Raw genomic sequence first — 16933 nt, forward strand, 5'->3', positions numbered from 1 at the left:
GGGCAAGTAACATACCGATGACAAAGGGAACAACGTATGTTGTTATGCGGTTTGACCGATAAAGATCTTCGTAGAATATGTAGGAACCAATATGGGCATCCAGGTCCCGCTATTGGTTATTGACCGCGAATGGTTTTAGGTCATGTCTACATAGTTCTCGAACCCGTAGGGTCCGCACGCTTAACGTTTCGATGACAGTTTTATTATGAGTTTACAAGTTTTGATGTACCGAAGTTTGTTTGGAGTCCCGGATGTGATCACGGACATGACGAGGAGTCTCGGAATGGTCGAGACATAAAGATTGATATATTTGAAGCCTATGTTTGGACATCGGAATGGTTCCGGGTGAAATCGGCATTTTACCGGAGTACCGGGAGGTTACCGGAACCCCCCGGGGGGTTAATGGGCCTACGTGGGCCACGAGGGAGAAGAGAGAAGGAGCCAGGAGGGGGCCGCGCGCCCCTCCCCCTCCTAGTCCGAATAGGACAAGGGAAGGGGGGCGGCGCCCCCCCTTTCCTTCCCCTCTTCCTCCTCCCCCCCCTTCTCCTATTCCAACTAGGAAAGAAGGGAGTCCTACTCCCGGTGGGAGTAGGACTCCCCCCTTGGCACGCCCTCCTTGGCCGGCCGCCTCCTCCCCCCTGGCTCCTTTATATACGGGGGCGGGGGGGGGGGGGGCGCACCCTAGACACACAAGTTGATCTACGGATCGTTCCTTAGTCGTGTGCGGTGCCCCCCTCCACCATATTCCACCTCGATCATATCGTCGCGAAGCTTAGGCGAAGCCCTGCGCCGGTAGAACATCATCATCGTCACCACGCCGTCGTGCTGACGGAACTCATCCCCGAAGCTTTGCTGGATCGGAGCCCGGGGATCGTTATCGAGCTGAACGTGTGCTAAACTCGGAGGTGTCGTATGTTCGGTACTTGGATCGGTCGGATCGTGAAGACGTACGACTACATCAACCGCGTTGTGCTAACGCTTCCGCTTACGGTCTACGAGGGTACGTGGACAACACTCTCCCCTGTCGTTGCTATGCCATCACCATGATCTTGCGTGTGCGTAGGAAATTTTTTGAAATTACTACGTTCCCCAACAGTGGCATCCGAGCCTAGGTTTTATGGGTTGATGTTATACGCACGAGTAGAACACAAGTGAGTTGTGGGCGATATAAGTCATACTGCTTACCAGCATGTCATACTTTGGTTCGGCGGCATTGTGAGATGAAGCGGCCCGGACCGACATTACGCGTACGCTTACGCGAGACTGGTTTCACCGCTACGAGCACTTGTTGCTTAAAGGTGACCGGCGGGTGTCTGTCTCTCTCACTTTAGTTGAACCGAGTGTGGCTACGCCCGGTCCTTGCGAAGGTTAAAACAGCACCAACTTGACAAACTATCGTTGTGGTTTTGATGCGTAGGTAAGAATGGTTCTTGCTAAGCCCGTAGCAGCCACGTAAAATTTGCAACAACAAAGTAGAGGACGTCTAACTTGTTTTTGCAGGGCATGTTGTGATGTGATATGGTCAAGACGTGATGCTATATTTTATTGTATGAGATGATCATGTTTTGTAACCGAAGTTATCGGCAACTGGCAGGAGCCATATGGTTGTCGCTTTATTGTATGAAATGCAAACGCCCTGTAATTGCTTTACTTTATCACTAAGCGGTAGCGATAGTCGTAGAAGCATTAGATGGCATAACGACAACGATGCTACGATGAAGATCAAGGTGTCGCGCCGGTGACGATGGTGATCATGACGGTGCTTCGAAGATGGAGATCACAAGCACAAGATGATGATGGCCATATCATATCACTTATATTGATTGCATGTGATGTTTATCCTTTATGCATCTTATCTTGCTTTGATTGACGGTAGCATTTTAAGATGATCTCTCACTTAATAATCAAGAAGTGTTCTCCCTGAGCATGCACCGTTGCGAAAGTTCTTCGTGCTGAGACACCACGTGATGATCGAGTGTGATAGGCTCTATGTTCAAATACAACGGGTGCAAAACAGTTGCACACGCGGAGTACTCAGGTCATACTTGACGAGCCTAGCATATACAGATATGGCCTCGGAACACGGAGACCGAAAGGTCGAACGTGAATCATATAGTAGATATGATCAACATAGTGATGTTCACCATTGAAACTACTCCATCTCACGTGATGATCGGACATGGTTTAGTTGATTTGGATCACATGATCACTTAGATGACTAGAGAGATGTCCGTCTAAGTGGGAGTTCTTAAGTAATATGATTAATTGAACTTAAATTTATCATGAACTTAGTACCTGATAGTATTTTGCTTGTCTATGTTTGTTTGTAGATAGATGGATCGTGTTGTTGTTCCGTTAAATTTTAATGCGTTCCTTGAGAAAGCAAAACTGAAAGATGATGGTAGCAATTACACGGACTGGGTCCGTAACCTGAGGATTATCCTCATTGCTGCACAGAAAAGTTACGTCCTGGAAGCACCGCTGGGTGCCAGGCCTGCTGCTGATGCAACTGACGACGTTAAGAACGTCTGGCAGAGCAAAGCTGATGACTACTCTATAGTTCAGTGTGCCATGCTTTACGTCTTAGAACCGGGTCTTCAACGATGTTTTGAATGTCATGGAGCATATGAGATGTTCCAGGAGTTGAAGTTAATATTTCAAGCAAATGCCCGGATTGAGAGATATGAAGTCTCCAATAAGTTCTACAGCTGCAAGATGGATGAGAATAGTTCTGTCAGTGAACACATACTCAAAATGTCTGGGTATAATAATCACTTGATTCAACTGGGAGTTAATCTTCCTGATGATAGTGTCATTGACAGAATTCTCCAATCACTACCACCAAGCTACAAGAGCTTTGTGATGAACTATAATATGCAAGGGATGAAAAAACTATTCTCGAGCTCTTCGCAATGCTAAAAGCTGCGGAGGTAGAAATCAAAAAGGAGCATCAAGTGTTGATGGTTAACAAGACCACCAGTTTCAAGAAAAAGGGCAAAGGGAAGAAGAAGGGGAACTTCAAAACGAACGGCAAGCAAGTTGCTGCTCAAGAGAAGAAACCCAAGTCTGGACCTAAGCCTGAAACTGAGTGCTTCTACTGCAAGCAGACTGGACACTGGAAGCGGAATTGCCCCAAGTATTTGGCGGATAAGAAGGATGGCAAAGTGAATAAAGGTATATGTGATATACATGTTATTGATGTGTACCTTACTAATGCTCGCAGTAGCACCTGGGTATTTGATACTGGTTCTGTTGCTAATATTTGCAACTCGAAACAGGGACTATGAATTAAGCGAAGATTAGCTAAGGACGAGGTGACGATGCGTGTGGAAAATGGTTCCAAAGTCGATGTGATCGCGGTCGGCACGCTACCTCTACATCTACCATCGGGATTAGTTTTAGACCTAAATAATTGTTATTTGGTGCCAGCGTTAAGCATGAACATTATATCTGTATCTTGTTTGATGCGAGACGGTTATTCATTTAAATCAGAGAATAATGGTTGTTCTATTTATATGAGTAATATCTTTTATGTTCATGCATCCTTGAAGAGTGGTCTATTTTTATTAAATCTCGATAGTAGTGATACACATATTCATAGTGTTGAAACCAAAAGATGCAGAGTTGATAACGACAGTGCAACTTATTTGTGGCACTGCCGTTTAGGTCATATCGGTGTAAAGCGCATGAAGAAACTCCATACTGATGGGCTTTTGGAATCACTTGATTATGAATCACTTGGTACTTGCGAACCGTGCCTCATGGGCAAGATGACTAAAACGCCGTTCTCTGCAACTATGGAGCGAGCAACTGATTTGTTGGAGATCATACATACTGATGTTTGTGGTCCAATGAATGTTGAGGCTCGCGGCGGGTATCGTTATTTTCTCACCTTCACAGATGATTTGAGCAGATATGGGTATATCTACTTAATGAAACACAAGTCTGAAACATTTGAAAAGTTCAAAGAATTTCAGAGTGAAGTGGAAAATCATCGTAACAAGAAAATAAAGTTTCTACGATCTGATCGTGGAGGAGAATATTTGAGTTACGAGTTTGGTCTACACTTGAAACAATACGCAATAGTTTCGCAACTCACGCCACCCGGAACACCACAACGAAATGGTGTGTCCGAATGTCGTAATCGTACTTTACTAGATATGGTGCGATCTATGATGTCTCTTACAGATTTACCGCTATCGTTTTGGGGTTATGCTTTAGAGACGGCCGCATTCACGTTAAATAGGGCACCATCAAAATCCGTTGAGACGACACCTTATGAACTGTGGTTTGGCAAGAAACCAAAGTTGTCGTTTCTTAAAGTTTGGGGCTGCGATGCTTATGTAAAGAAACTTCAACCAGATAAGCTCGAACCCAAATCGGAGAAATGTATCTTCATAGGATACCCAAAGGAGACTATTGGGTACACCTTCTATCACAGATCTGAGGGCAAGATTTTCGTTGCTAAATTCGGATCCTTTCTAGAGAAGGAGTTTCTCTCGAAAGAAGTGAGTGGGAGGAAAGTAGAACTTGATGAGATAACTGTATCTACTCCCTTGTTGGAAAGTAGTTCGTCACAAGAACCAGTTCCTGTGACAACTACACCAACTAGTGAGGAAGCTAATGATATTGATCATGAAACTTCAGATCAAGTTTCTACTGAACCTCGCAGGTCTCCCAGAATAAGATCCGCACCAGAGTGGTACGGTAATCCTGTTCTGGAAGTCATGTTACTTGACCATGATGAACCTACGAACTATGAGGAAGCGATGATGAGCCCAGATTCCACAAAATGGCTAGAGGCCATGAAATCTGAGATGGGATCCATGTACGAAAACAAAGTATGGACTTTGGTTGACTTGCCCGATGATCGGCAAGCCATTGAGAATAAATGGATTTTTAAGAAGAAGACTGACGCTGATGGTAATATAACAGTCTATAAAGCTCGACTTGTTGCGAAAGGTTTTCGACAAGTTCAAGGGGTTGACTACGATGAGACTTTCTCACCCGTAGCGATGCTTAAGTCTGTCCGAATCATGTTAGCTATTGCTGCATTTCACGATTATGAAATTTGGCAAATGGATGTCAAAACTGCATTCTTGAATGGATTTCTGGAAGAAGAGTTGTATATGATGCAACCAGAAGGTTTTGTTGATCCAAAAGGTGCTAACAAAGTGTGCAAACTCCAGCGATGTATTTATGGGCTGGTGCAAGCATCTCGGAGTTGGAATAAACATTTTGATAGTGTGATCAAAGCATATGGTTTTATACAGACTTTTGGAGAAGCCTGTATTTACAAGAAAGTGAGTGGGAGCTCTGTAGCATTTCTGATTTTATATGTAGATGGCATATTATTAATTGGAAATGATATAGAATTTTTGGATAGCATAAAGGGATACTTGAATAAAAGTTTTTCAATGAAAGACCTCGGTGAAGCTGCTTACATATTAGGCATCAAGATCTATAGAGATAGATCAAGACGCTTAATAGGACTTTCACAAAGCACATACCTTGACAAAATTTTGAAAAAGTTCAAAATGGATCAGGCAAAGAAAGGTTTCTTGCCTGTGCTACAAGGTGTGAAGTTGAGTCAAACTCAATGCCCGACCACAGCAGAAGATAGAGAGAAAATGAAAGATGTTCCCTATGCTTCAGCCATAGGCTCTATCATGTATGCAATGCTGTGTACCAGACCTGACGTATGCTTAGCAATAAGCTTGGCAGGAAGGTACCAAAGTAATCCAGGAGTGGATCACTGGACAACGGTCAAGAACATCCTGAAATACCTGAAAAGGACTAAGGATATGTTTCTCATATATGGAGGTGACAAAGAGCTAGTCGTAAAAGGTTACGTCGATGCAAGCTTTGACACTGATCCGGACAATTCTAAATCGCAAACCGGATACGTGTTTATATTAAACGGTGGAGCTGTAAGTTGGTGCAGTTCTAAACAAAGCGTCGTGGCTGGATCTACATGTGAAGCGGAGTACATAGCTGCTTCCGAAGCAGCAAATGAAGGAGTCTGGATGAAGGAGTTCATTACCGATCTAGGTGTCATACCTAGTGCATCGGGACCAATGAAGATCTTCTGTGACAATACTGGTGCAATTGCTTTGGCAAAGGAATCCAGATTTCACAAGAGGACCAAGCACATCAAGAGATGCTTCAATTCCATTCGGGACCAAGTCCAAGTGGGAGACATAGAGATTTGCAAAATACATACGGATCTGAATGTTGCAGACCCGTTGACTAAGCCTCTCTCACGAGCAAAACATGATCAACACCAAGACTCCATGGGTGTTAGAATCATTACTATGTAATCTAGATTATTGAGTCTAGTGCAAGTGGGAGACTGAAGGAAATATGCCCTAGAGGCAATAATAAAGTTATTATTTATTTCCTCATATCATGATAAATGTTTATTATTCATGCTAGAATTGTATTAAGCGGAAACATGATACATGTGTGAATACATAGACAAACATATAGTCACTAGTATGCCTCTACTTGACTAGCTCATTAATCAAAGATGGTTATGTTTCCTAACCATAGACATGTGTTGTCATTTGATTAATGGGATCACATCATTAGAAGAATGATGTGATTGACATGACCCATCCCATTAGCTTAGCACTTGGTCGTTTAGTATTCTGCTATTGCTTTCTTCATGACTTATACATGTTCCTGCAACTATGAGAAATATGCAACTCCCGTTTACCGAAAGAACACTTTGGGTACTACCAAACGTCACAACGTAACTGGGTGATTATAAAGGAGTACTACAGGTGTCTCCGAAGGTACATGTTGAGTTGGCGTATTTCGAGATTAGGTTTTGTCACTCTGATTGTCGGAGAGGTATCTCTGGGCCCTCTCGGTAATACTCATCACTTAAGCCTTGCAAGCATTATAACTAATAAGTTAGTTATGAGATGACGTATTACAGAACGAGTAAAGAGATTTGCCGGTAACGAGATTGAACTAGGTATTGGATACCGACGATCAAATCTCGGGCAAGTAACATACCGATGACAAAGGGAACAACGTATGTTGTTATGCGGTTTGACCGATAAAGATCTTCGTAGAATATGTAGGAACCAATATGGGCATCCAGGTCCCGCTATTGGTTATTGACCGAGAATGGTTTTAGGTCATGTCTACATAGTTCTCGAACCCGTAGGGTCCGCACGCTTAACGTTTCGATGACAGTTTTATTATGAGTTTACAAGTTTTGATGTACCGAAGTTTGTTCGGAGTCCCGGATGTGATCACGGACATGACAAGGAGTCTCGGAATGGTCGAGACATAAATATTGATATATTGGAAGCCTATGTTTGGACATCGGAATGGTTCCGGGTGAAATCGGCATTTTACCGGAGTACCGGGAGGTTACCGGAACCCCCCGGGGGGTTAATGGGCCTACATGGGCCACGAGGGAGAAGAGAGAAGGAGCCAGGAGGGGGCCGCGCGCCCCTCCCCCTCCTAGTCCGAATAGGACAAGGGAAGGGGGGCGACGCCCCCCCTTTCCTTCCCCTCTTCCTCCTTCCCCCCCTTCTCCTGTTCCAACTAGGAAAGAAGGGAGTCCTACTCCCGGTGGGAGTAGGACTCCCCCCTTGGCGCGCCCTCCTTGGCCGGCCGTCGTGCTGACGGAACTCATCCCCGAAGCTTTTCTGGATCGGAGCCCGGGGATCGTCATCGAGCTGAACGTGTGCTGAACTCGGAGGTGCCGTACGTTCGGTACTTGGATCGGTCGGATCGTGAAGACGTACGACTACATCAACCGCATTGTGCTCACGCTTCCGCTTACGGTCTACGAGGGTACGTGAACAACACTCTCCCCTCTCGTTGCTATGCCATCACCATGATCTTGCGTGTGCGTAGGAATTTTTTTGAAATTACTACGTTCCCAAACAATTTGATCAACTCCCCTCGGCCGCTGAAGATACCAGGACCTTCGTGCATAAATTATCAGCTATGCGATGTATGAGTTACCATGCTATTCATACAAAAAAGTTATCGAGTGTATGTTTACATTAGGGTTTTTTGGATCAGAAAAGCTACTACGATATTTGTACATAAGCTATCTGGTTTGTGGTGCGTATAATTATCGGGTTCATTACAGAGAATTTGCCAAGGAATGACAAACGAGAAAAAGACCGTTGTTCAAATTCTATAGGATGAAACATTTATTTCTCTAGAAAAACTTCATCAATACAACAAAAAGAGACAAGTGGAGTACAAAACACGTTGCATCGGTCCTTTTAAAAACTTGGAGCAAATGGTTGTCTCCTCGTTAAAGGCGTTGTGGTCTTTCTTTCTCGCTCTCATTTACTAAGGTAGAAATACCAGTTAATCTGGATTTGAAAACTTGTAACAAATGGTTTTGTATGGTGAATAAGAACAAAAAATGATACAGGGCATGAGAGGAAAAAAACAGAGATATGCTTGTCAGTGCAGTAGAAAGATAAGGTCAAATTGTTAAACTTGCTGTACAAAACAACAATTGCAAAGTAGCTCAGTTGGTCAGCGAGATGCTCCTATAGCTACAGCGACCAGAGTTCGAATCCTGGCAACGCAATCGGCATTTATTTTTCTCCACCGCAGGAAAGAGAACGTCGCTCGCGGGAACAAACACAGCCGTGCGATCAGGATCTGACGACGCTCGGGTCGTGCGGATCTGTTGCAACCTGCCAGTCGGCAGGATTTTAGCTTTTCCCATAAATAAATGGGTTGGCGGTGCTCCGTTAGTCCAGAATCTCTGCGTTCATGGGCCATTTCGTGACTGACTTCTGAGCCGGTCCTATATAGCCTTACGGCGTCATGTTGCTTGGTAGTCAGATGTGGGCCATGGGCCATGCAGAAATTAATAATACACCAACTATACCTGGGCCTATACATCCCTTTTTGAGGATCTCGTTGCATGTGGACGGGGCAGATAACGAGCACACATGTGCTCGGGAGCATAATAGCACTTTCGCTGTGCCAGATTACTACTACGAAACACGTGGATACCTCTTGGTGGTGGTGGTGGTGGTTGGGGGGGGGGGGGGGTTGTCTACTTCGACTCTCGCCTATTGAGAATATTCGTGCAATTCCCGTCTCTGAGAACACTCGTGTGGTCCTTGTAGTGGAGCTTGGCGTTGATCACTGCATGGAGCGGCGAATCAAGGTGCTCACCTCCGCATCCGAGCCCGAGAAAATTGAGCCTGAGGTGGGTGTGGTTGTGGGGCGAGCGGATCTCGGCCATCCAGGGGCAGGTTATGTTGTGGGGCAGGCGGCGGATCTCGGCATCGTAAGCTAGTGTGGCCTCCTCCAAGGTGACGGATTTGCGCAGGGTGAGGTAGCTAGTACCAAAGCTAGCTAATGTTCTGTCGCACATTGGAGCAGTTGAAGGAGAATGAGATGGCTGGAGCTTCGCCTGGCATTACACCAGGGAGATAGAATATATACCTGAGTGTGTCTTGTGTTCTTGTGTGTACTGTGCTGAGCGGGCTGCGTGTTCTATGCATGCTCCTGTGTGTGTGTGTGTGCACGTGCTGCATGTGTTCTCCGGTGTGGAGATGGTGCATCGCCAAGGAGAGCGGGCAATACGGGGGCATTGTGGCATGCACTGCCTGGCAGACTTTGGGAGTGAATTGCAGAAAACATCGACATTAAAGGCTAGGGTTGCGGAAATCACAATTCTACAGTTTTGTGCCAAAAATCACTAATTCCGAGGCTAATTTTTTACAAAAAACACTAGTTGGCGGCTTTGCTCATTTTGATGACGATTATGACATGTGGGTCCCACTTTTGCCGACGTGGCGTAACTATTCGCGCGAGACGGCGTTAGATGGGCTTTGTTCTAAAATTCACAAAACAGTCCCTACTTTTTACATAGAGACCCTTCAATCAAAAAGAAAAACGCAATAAGCCCCATTGCATGTACAGGCCGCTGACCTCCCGCGCGTGTCTCTGTCGTCAACGCCGGCGGCGCTCATGTGGGTGCTTGCAGCGGGGCGGACGCAGTGCTCCACTGTGGCCGGTTCTCCTTCTTCTCTCTCTAAAATAGCATGCGTCGCTCACGGCCGCCCAAATCCACGCCTGAACATTGACGGTCCAGCCATGGCCTCGTAGTAGTACTAAGCCTCAGCTAATGTAGCAGCGCGAACCCGATTCACTCCGACTCCCAAGGCCACTGTCATGGCCGAGGACAACTGCCACACCCACAGCATCTCGTGGCTCGTCAAGGCCTGCATCCCCGTCGACCCTGACCGCCATATCTCTGTCCCCGTTGCAGTCCCCATCTCCGCCGCGTGCCCCGAGTCTCCCTCCCGTCGCTCCCCGCCGTCTGCCGCTGCTTCGCCGACTTCTTCGCGACCTGGACCTGTTGTTGCTCTGGCCGGAACTGCAGCAGCGCCTGGGCAAAGGCGCCGCCGTGGTCGGAGACAGAGACGGCGAGCAGGGAGGGTGGAGCTGGCAGCGCGCGCGACAGAGCTGGAGGAAGGCTTGGGCAGCCGGCCCTCTGGCACCCGCGGCAGCTGTTGCTCCTGTGGGGAAGCCGGCCCTCCGGTGCCCATGGCACGTCGGCCTCCGGAGAGGACAGATGAGGAGGCAGGGGCTTGATTGCTTTTAAATTTTTACAAGAAGGGTATTGATGTAAAATCCTCCGTCTAACAGCGTCGCCTATGAACCGTTATGCCACGTCGGCAAAAGCGGGACCCACATGTCATAATCGTCATCAAAATGACCAAAGCCGCCAACTAGTGTTTTTTGCAAAAAATTAGCCTCGAAATTAGTGGTTTTTGGCACAAAACTGTAGAATTGTGGTTCGCGCAACCCTAGCCTTCAATGTCGATGTTTTCTGCAATTCACTCACAGACTTGGTGTTCCTCTGTATCTCTCCACGTTGGTTTTGTCATCCCTAGGAGGCACACCACATATTTGATAGAATGCGCGACCAATAAAGTGGACAAATAAGGAGGACCCTTGGTAGTTGGTCCGACGGGGATACCACTGTCCTATCTGATGTAGGAGTATTTTCTTGGTGGATGCCTAATATCATTTGCATCCTCCCACGTTACTCCCGTGAGCGAAGGGGAGGGAATTCTAGTCGCCGCTCCCTCGTACCCCGCTTCCATCCCTCCATCCCCCGCCGCCGCCGGCAGGTGTTGACGGGCCCGGTCTCCGCGGCGGCGACGGGGCCTCCCCTTATACTCTGCCCGTAGGGGGCCATCACTTGACGACATTCTTGCATGGCGGCGCTCGGCTTCAGCGGGGCTCAGCGGCGCGGCACGGCAACGGTGGTGCGGGCCGGCGTCGTGGTCATTTGGTGGTGGTGAAGTGGCGGCTTGGACATGGGCGTGGTGCAGCGACTGCTTGGTCGTCTAGTCACAGGTGGTGGTGCGCCGAAGGGTTTCAGGGCAGATTCGCACGGATCTGGCACTGTGGAGCCAACTGGCAGCACGGGGAGCTGGAGGGAGCTCGTCTAAGCTCCTGTCTCGTGCTGGAGCCCTCATCGACAGCGGAGCTGGAGCGGGAGCGGGAGCAGGTGAATCTCCTTGTCGGCTCGCGGAGCGGGCGCCGATGGGCCCTGACTGGAGGGTAACTAGTTGTTGCAGCTACCGTCGTGCTGCTCCGCGCCTAGGTGCCTAGTTGCCCTGGGCGGGCCTCGCCTGGATATGGAGTTGCCAGATCTGGCAAGTGCCGGTGGCTGCCCCTCCGGCAACACCGGCCGCATCATGGTTCGGTTCTACCTCGTCCCATCTGCCTAGGAGATGTTGGTGGCTGGTTGTTTGGGGCCCTTTGCTCTGGTAGTGGCGTGGAGGTCCGGCGGTGGCCATAGGTTGTTGCTCGGGTTGCGGTACGCTCGTGGCATTCTTGGCGGTGGCGATTTGGCGTCGGTAACGAGGTGCTGGTGGTGGTAGTACCACACCTTCTCCTGGGTCGGAACCGAAGGCGCTTGGGTTGCTTTTGTTTCGAGATGGCGATGACTTGGGGCTCGTGCTCGGGCGTGACAACTTTGGGTCCATGGTGAGTCGGAGATTTTGCGCCGACTAGGTGGGGTAGGCATTGTCCGGGTGATGCTCGGTGGTGGTGGTCGTGTTAGCATTGCGTCGGTGCCTGGATCAGCGCCGGTGAGCATGGACATGGCGTCAAGTGAGCTCGCCTGGCCATGGGCTCGGGGCTAGTCGCCGGCGGTCGGGGAATTCTCGGAGTCATGCCCCCCTCCCCCCAAGTCCACTGGGTATTGCCTGGGGACGCATGTGTGGATGCCTCCTACGGTGACAACGTCTACCCAGACTCGGGGACTGATGCTGGGCTAGGAGTATATAGATGGAGTGATGTGGCTCTTCCTTCCGTGGTTGAGTGGGTTGTGTGATGTGGGCGGTGCTCGGTAGCTCGCGACATGGACGACGGGGCAGTGGCCCCGGATGGCGGTCTGCATGGTTGCTCTTCGACGGGCATCATTGCAGCGGTGGTGGCTCCCCTAATGGGTTGTGTGGGCAACCAGAGGTGTTGCAACCGGTAGCTCGGACGTGTCCTCTCTGTCGATGGGTCGGCGTCCTGATCCGGATCTGGGGATCTGACATCATCGTGCTCTTCCTGGTGGTCTTGTGGTGGCACGGGTGAGATGCCGAGTAAAAGCTCCGTGCCCTGGCGCCGATGACGGCGACACCCGAGGGTGCCACGCTCTTCTTGAAGACGTCTTCGTGGATCTTCTATCCGTGTCAGAGCTCCAGGTGAAGACCTTTGTCTACTATGGGCTCGGCAGTGTTGACGCTTTGCGCCGTTCTCCCTCTTGAGGGTGTTGTCATGGAACTTAGATCTGTTAGGTCGTAGCGTGAGGGTGGTTAGTTCTTCCAGTGCTCGTTGCTGCTAGCATAGGCGTGTGCATTCTGCATGTGTCAGATCTCTCAGGATCGGCTTTGCAAGGGGGCTACACCATCTTGTATCGTTCAGCCACGCGTGTACTTCTTCGGTTGTTGCTTTATTAATAAAGCGGGGCGAAAGCCTGTTTCGAGTTGGTACCATGGTAAATTGATGCCCTCACAATTTCCGATGTATCCATAGATAGATAGGCAGGGCAACTTGATGTTTGTGCTTGGAGATGCCCTAAACATCCCTTGGACAGAACTAAGCATATTGCAACTTCGCATCCAAGCTCAAGGCAAATATATTCTTTCTTTCATCACCCAAGCTTGAAGGAATAGGTTGCAGAAAATATCAGATAGAGGGCAAGAACTGAAGTACAACAGATTATCAAGTTCGAATGGTGTCTTCATAAGTTATTTATAGGTTAACAATAATGAGGTCCAAATAATGTCCTTTTTCTTGAAGTTATTTGGCTTAAAAATACGGAATTCTAGCAGAGAAAACTAGATTCAGTACCTGCATAGAATGACTGTACAAACTAGATTCGGAACCTGCACAGGTTCTGTTTCAACATTCAACAGCTCACTTTTTCTTCGAGAATAGTGCACAATTAGTACCTGCACTATATTAATTTTTTGCACAATATATTTCTTTTCATAGTTGCTATGGTACTTCCAGTTGCTAATGTTTCAACACATTTCATAACAGTGTAGCGTTAGCTGATTATTTGTGCTTTGACAAATGAAATGAGCACGTAAAGGGAAAAACTGAAATAGTGTACAGACTGCTAGTCAACGGAGCAAGACATATTACAATTTTTTACTGATCTAGCATAGTTCATATATAGGGTGGCTCGGGTCGAAGGCACACATTTTTGCGAAATTTACCCTTCTCTAAAACATCTCTGAGAACTTAAGAAATACTAGACAAACTAATCTTAGGTTACTATAGTGGTCTCAACTCAAGTAACTACCTGACGTTAATTCACAGCCAGCGTACTAAATTTTGCGCGCCTCGGCTGCTTTCTCCAATATATCTGCACAGATAATAGGGCATGTCCTTTTCAGACGCTCATACCCTTTGAAGAGCTGATAAATTCAATGCAAGCATATTTGAGCATGCTGCAATGATGCTGGTCGGCTAGGGCTAATCTGGTGGTCACATTCTCGGCAAGAAGAGTATCGCAAAGCTTGCTCTCGCACATGAGCTTCATCCTTTCAATGGCATATCTGTCTGCAGCAACAAGTAGATTCTTAACCATCTCTTCATACTCCTCATCATTGAGGTCATCCATTGGGGGAACGAATCCGTGTAGATGAAGTGGAGCAATGCTTTGAAAACAGCAGGCTGCATATCTTCAATGGCTAGACTCCGCTTACACTCGTTGCTCATCTGCCCGTAGAACTCTGCCTTGAATACCGGAGACCGCATTGCGAGGATGACCTTATGTGCCCGGAAAACCTCCCCGTTGACTATGAAGGACACATCAGCTACCTCTTGTGTCTCTAGCAAATTGCGAAGATTGTCCAGCAAGTCTGACCGCAGAACTTGGTCCTCGTATTTCATCATCGTCTCCGCCACCAGTGCCTCCTTGAAGTTGATCATAGTAAGACTGTACTCAATGAGAAGGGCATCGTCCAGGATATACTTTTTGAGCTTCCTCTTCTTCCTGAATTGGCGATAACCCCAGGACGGAGCATCAGAGTCAAACAAGGTTATCTCGCTAGGGTTTGGCACTGTAAAAGGAGGCGGCGCCTGCTGTGTAGCCTGGTCAACAAGCCTCAGATCGAAGAACGCCCTGACCTCGGTGTCCTCAGTCTTGAGATCGAGGAAAACCGACACCCAGTCTTTGTATTCCTCATTGTTACCGTCCGGGTAATAGCTGAGTCGCCATTCGTAGCCGCCGACGGTGAAGGTAGCGGACTCGATGCGCTCGCTGACGCCGATGCCATTGTGCAGGCTGTACCCTGTGATTCTGAAAAAGTGCCTCCCGTGTGCAGTCTTCATGGCACAGGTCGAAGTCGTCGTTCGTGAGCTCTGAGACGCCACCATTCCGGGTCGTTATGCAGGCAGAAACTAAACGTGGTGGCGGCAGCCATGCAGTTCGGGAGACGGGGAGGAGGTCTTGCGAGGGTTTGACGTGGAAGGTTTTTTTATATGGGTTAATTATCCTTTTGCCCTCAGTGGTGTCCATGTGTTCAGTTTTTTCCTCGGTTGCCAATTGTGCTCAGTTTTGCCCTTAGTCCATGCGCAGCTACTATGACGAGGCCAAACAGCCAGATTTTAGTCCCTTCCATCCGCCAACGTTAGTGGTACTGGGTCCGGAGCTTACACGTGGGACTGCGTGGACGTGGGTTCGGAGCTGACATGTGGGACCGTGCAAAAAATCCCCAAATCAATCCTAGGGTTCTAATAACCGGCCACTCGAGGCGCGCACTCTCGCCCGTCCGCCGGCCGGCCGTCCTATGCCGCCGCCGCCAGCACCTGCGCCGCCAGCTGCGCTGCCGCAGCCGCGGCCGCGGCCATCCTTCTCCACCCCTAGCTGCTTCGCCCGCCACCTTCCTACTACGCCATGGGTGGGGCGCTCGCCACCTGCTCGACCCACGGCGCGGCCTCCTTCCGTGCGCCCGGTCGGAGCAGTGATAGGTGGGGGGCTGGTGGAGCTGTTTGAAGCACGAGGGTGAACCCCAGGGCAAAATGGCGAGTAGCAGCGACCCCGAAGTATTTGGCGAGGCAGGCATCATCGGGCTAGAGATCCGCCGCGTCCACGACTGGGTTCCCGAGGGGTATGTCACGCCTCCTGTTTATATTGAGCTTAATTGTGCATTTTATTAGTCGATTCGAGTTGGTTTGCCCGGTTAGTGTCCTGATTGCGTCTCTTTTTTCGTCGGTTAGGATGGAGTTGCGGTGTGCTTTCTTGGTTCACATTAGAAGGGATAGGTACATGTTGAATGCAAAGAATAAGAAGAAATTCCAAGGAGGTTTCGATTATCGGTTGCCAATGGCATGTAATTGGAGTTTCAGACAATTTGGGGAGGTAATTTGTAGCCAATATCCTTGGGGTTTGCTTGATGAAGTGGAATGCAAATACTACGATGGGGAAAAGGAATGGGTGATAGTTAGTAACGATGAAGAGTTGGTTATCATATTTTCTCGGCATAAGGAGAAAGAGAATTTTCATGTGAGGCTGCAAATTGATGTGATTGAGCAGGCGTTTGGACCTAGGATGGTTGGTGCAACATCTCGGGGAGAACCAAGTTGTCGTAATGGCAGCTCTAGCCAGAACAGTTTAGTTGGTGCACGACGACGTGCTGGCTCGACAAGCGTGGGCACCGGCAGTAGGGTCCCCCTTGAAGCGGAGCCTGATTCCTATAATTCTGGGGTTGATGAAGAGAAGCTATATTTTGATGTTATTCAAAATTTACGATGGGCACCTCAGGCTGAAAACCAAGATGACGCTCAGAATGCAGTCCGTGTGGATGATGACACGGCAGATGAGGACGAAGACCTTGCAGTTGGTGAATGTGACCCTTTGAACCCTCATATGGAAGAAGGTACCGTTTTTGCATCCATGACTAAGTGTAGAAATGCACTTGTGACCTACTGCATCAAGGTAGAACGTACTTTCAAAGTTGACAAGGGCAATGAAGTACGTTACAGAGTGCACTGTCCAACTGAGGGTTGTCCATGGAGGATGCTGGCATCTAAAATGCGAAATATCATGAATGTTCCGGTCAAAGGGAACCCTTTTAAGCACACATGCCAGGAATCAACCCTTAGGAAGGATACAATCAGTAGAGCCAAGTCAAGATGGGTGGCAGAAGAAGTAAAGAAGTGGGTGAAAGAAAACCAGCAAGTGGGTCCAAAGGAATTGCAGAAGAACATCAAAGACAAGTTCAAGATAGATTTATCATACATGAGGTCGTTCAATGGTAAACAACATGCTATGCATTCTATTTATGGTAATTGGCAGGAAAGTTTTCAATTGTTGTATGCATTCAAAGGTGAAGTGGAGAGGACCAGCCCAGGTAATATTGTAGATATTGACCACCACACCGTGGAGTACACATTCAGGGGAGTG

General features: G+C 48.2%; 1 pseudogene; it reads right to left on the reverse strand.

Annotated features, from left to right (window-relative positions):
• Positions 1-13850: 13850 nt before the first annotated feature.
• On the reverse strand, positions 13851-14904 carry LOC123157077 (BTB/POZ and MATH domain-containing protein 1-like; annotated as a pseudogene).
• Positions 14905-16933: the final 2029 nt, after the last annotated feature.

Source organism: Triticum aestivum, chromosome 7B, assembly GCF_018294505.1.
Source record: "Triticum aestivum cultivar Chinese Spring chromosome 7B, IWGSC CS RefSeq v2.1, whole genome shotgun sequence".
In the NCBI taxonomy this organism is placed as follows: domain Eukaryota; kingdom Viridiplantae; phylum Streptophyta; class Magnoliopsida; order Poales; family Poaceae; genus Triticum; species Triticum aestivum.